Raw genomic sequence first — 3,892 nt, forward strand, 5'->3', positions numbered from 1 at the left:
CGAGTTCAGAAATTTTCAATTCTCTTTTTAGCTTGTGGCACTGCGTGATGCCATCCATGTTTATAGTTACTTGGTTTCAATCTACTTCAAACCTTAGACATGAAAAGATGACATTTCTTACACATTAAAATAAACAGTGCATTCTTTCTATCACTTTAGGGAATATGTTAGTCAAGTTCTATAATTTTTCCTTTTTGCTCTCTATAATATTAATAGCTATGCAATAAGAAGTGTACTATTGAACTGTCAGGAATGATTTGTTACCAGATGTTAGCATAATTTGCCAGCTGTCAAATTTTAATAATTTTTATTTGCCTAAAATATGACACTTAACTTTCATGGTAAATCAAGACATATAGCAGAACTTATTTGATATTACAGAAATTGAAGTAAAGCTTGTGTGTGACTTGAACTGAGCATACACTTCACATATGGTATTCTGAATGCATCTTTTTTTAATACACCGCAAAATTTGTGCTTTGCTGTGTGTTTTTATTCATTGTGTTTCATGCAGAGCTAAACAATCTATAGGGCTTCAGTACTTGTGATGCATACAACAAAAAAACTTTACTTCTAAAACTGTTAGCTTCTTTATTTAAATGTATTCCATCTTTTCTTCCATTCTCTGATAATCTCATGTGGGTGCAAAAACAGAGGGAAAAAATGCCCTTTAAAATAATATGTATTAATGTCTCATGTTAAAATATTTGTATTTTCTTCATCTATAATATTCATAAGACTGAATGATATAAATTCAGTCTGCCAATAATTTTTCCAGGCTCTATGAGGTAACTATTCTTAATACCTTGAGTATAATTATGTTAGGACTATATTATAAAGTTGATTTGTCTAATCCGCTCAAGTAACTTGCAATCCAGTGGGGAAAACAACAACTTCCACTGGTATTCGCTTCACCTCCATCACTTGCAATATATTTAAAAATCTTCAGCCAGTTTATGGAAAAGAAAAAGATCAAAAGTAATGTCAAGCAATTTTTCAAATCTGATTTGATTCATTTTTTCCTAATTTATAGTCTGGGAAGTATACAAAATTTGCACACTTTAAGTTACAATGAGTTCACATTCAACAAAATCTTTCAAGTTGATTTAGTAAACTTGTTTGTTGAGAGAGTTTTTGGATTATTGATTCAATCTAATTATTTATTTTCTATTTTTTCCTGATTAAGTCTTAGAAGAGTATATATTTCTAGAAATATATCCACTCTTCAAGGCTGTCCAATTTTTTTGGCATATAAGTATACCCTCTTTTGATCATTTGTATTTTGGTGATGTCAGTTGTAACTTTTCTTTCAGTTCTGATTTTATTTATTTGGGTCCTTTCTCTCTCTTGTTTAATCTGACTGACAAAAGGTTTTTTCAATTTTGCTTATCTTTTCACAAATCAGCTGTTAGTTCCATTGATCTGTTTCAGTGTTGTTTTTTATATTTTCTCTATTTCATTTATTTTCAATCTAATCTTTATTATTTCTTTCCTTCTACTGGCATTAAGCTTTATTTGTTCTTTTCCTCCCTTTTAAAGTATAAGGATAGATTGTTTATTTGAGGGTTCTGTTTGTTTGTTTGTTTCCTGAGGTAGACCTGTATCACTCTAGACCTCCTTCTTAGAATTGCTTTTGCTGCATCCCATAGATTTTGGAACACTGTGCTTCCAATTTTATTTGTCTCAAGGTATTTTTTAATCCCCCCCATTTCTTCACTGATACGTTTATGATGTAAAAGAGTATATTGTTTAGTGTGAACATATTTGTGTTTTTTTTCCCAGTTTTCTTATAATTGATTTATAGTTTTGTATTATTGTGGTTGGAAAAGCTTGATATAATTTCAATCTTTTCAATTTTATTGAGACTCATTTGGTTCTAGCATGTGATTTATCCTGGAGAATATTTCACGTGCCCTTGGAAGCAATGTGCACTCTACTGTTTTGGGGTAGAATGTTTGTATATGTCTAGTAAATCAGTTTGACCTAATGTGTTGTTTAAGGCCAATGTTTTCTTAATTATTTTCTATCTGGATGTTCTATCCATTGATGTAAATGATGTGTTGAAGTCCCCTATCATTATTTTATTTCAATTTCTACATTTATATCTGTTAATCTTGTCTTTATCTGTTCTCCTTAGGTTATTGAGCATGTTTGTGAATATTACTTTGAATTGTTTATCTGGTAGATTGCTTATCTCTTTCATTTAGTTCTTTCTCTGAGGTTTCGTTTTATTCTCTTTTATTTGAAAGATATCCTGTTGTCTCCTCATTTTGTTTCTATGTGTTAAATATATGGCTATGTCCCCCAGTCTTGAAAGAGAGGCCCTATGCAGAAAAGGTATCCTGTGGGGCCCAGTGGCAGAATCCTCCCTGGTCACCAGAGCCAAGTATTCCAACCATATCCCTGTGGCTTGCATGTCTCCTCTTACCGTAGCTGAGCCGTGACTGCTGTAGGCATGTTAGTTAGTGGAATTGGTTCCCATGCTGGCTGGGTGCATTGCTTGTCTCTAACTGCTGGACACAGTCTGTAAGTGGGGCTGGTCCTTGGCCTGGTTTGATGAGAGGTTCTGGTCTGAGTACTCTCAGTGCAGTGATGTGTAGACTTGTTCCCCCAGAGTGTGAACCACTTAGGAAGCATTCTGGTGATGGTCGTAGCAGTCTTTTAGGTGGGAGAGGGCAGGAGCCAGTTGAAGGGACCAGTGGGGTGGGCAGGTTGAGTGGACTGGGTCCTCAGGGGAACAGTGGGGTTGGTGGGGCACATGGTGTTAGCTAGGCTGATGAAGAGTGACAGAAATAACACTCACAAGAGCTGAGCCAATTATTTGGGGGAGAGTTTAAAAAAAAAAAAAAAAAGTTTACCAGCACTTCCATGACTACCACGACTAGAGAAAGTACCACTGGATCCTGCCATATGCTTTTTAAGCATATGTCTTAAAATTAGTCAGTGAATCTCCTTTTCATATAATCCAGGTTTTCTTCAAGCTGCTGCCTCTCTACTGGAATTTGGAGCAAGTGACTTTGTATATGAGTCTTTTAAGAGAAGAGTCACAGTTTCTCACAGCCAGATGTGGTGGTGGTAGGGGAGGGGATACCTCTGTTGGTGACATCCCTCCTGCTTGTGGATCACTTAATGGGGATGTGAGATTTTTTTAATATCTATTTTTATTATGTATTTGACTGTTCTGGTTCTTAGTTGGAGCATGTGGGGCCCAGTTCCCTGACCAGGAATCGAACCTGGGCCCCCTGGCATTGGCAGTGCAGAGTCTTAGCCACTGGACCACCAGAGGAGTCCCAGGATGTGAGTTTTGATGGGGCTGCATCTTTGCCCCTCCTACTAATCTTGATGTGGCATTTTTTATAACTTTGGTTGTCGAAAATCTGTTCTGCTAAGTCTTTATGTCATTCTCAGAGATAGGTATTCTATATGCAGTTATAGCTTTGATGAGTGCACAGGAGGAGGTAAGTTCAGGATATTTCTACTTTGCCATCTAGATCTGGACTACCTCCCCTTCATTATTGAAGGATTTTTTTGAGGGGGTGGGGCTGGAGCAGATATTGAATACATTGTTCAGAATCTTTTTCTTCAATACTTAACTATTTCACCCCACTTTCTTTTGGCCTCTGGGATTTCTGAGGAAAAATCTGTGGTTTACCTTGTAGTCACTTCTTTCTTGCTAATTTCATGGTTTTTCTTTGTCTACAAATCATTTGGAAAAGACTCTGATGCTGGGAAATATTGAAGGCAGAAGGAGAAGAGGGATGGCACAGGATGAGATGGTTAGATAGCATCACTGACCCAATGGGCGTGAATTTGGGCCAACTTGGGGAGATAGTGGAGGACAGGGGACCTGGCATGCTGCAGTCCATGGGGTTTCAAAGAGTCAGACACGATA

At 36.8% G+C, this 3,892-nt stretch overlaps 1 non-coding gene across 1 annotated transcript; it reads right to left on the reverse strand.

Annotated features, from left to right (window-relative positions):
* Positions 1 to 3,212: 3,212 nt before the first annotated feature.
* TRNAG-GCC (transfer RNA glycine (anticodon GCC)) lies at positions 3,213 to 3,287 on the reverse strand. The gene has a single exon. It is a non-coding gene; the product is annotated as a tRNA-Gly (tRNA).
* Positions 3,288 to 3,892: the final 605 nt, after the last annotated feature.

The sequence above is a fragment of the Dama dama genome, chromosome 24 (assembly GCF_033118175.1).
Source record: "Dama dama isolate Ldn47 chromosome 24, ASM3311817v1, whole genome shotgun sequence".
Taxonomy (NCBI): Eukaryota; Metazoa; Chordata; class Mammalia; order Artiodactyla; family Cervidae; genus Dama; species Dama dama.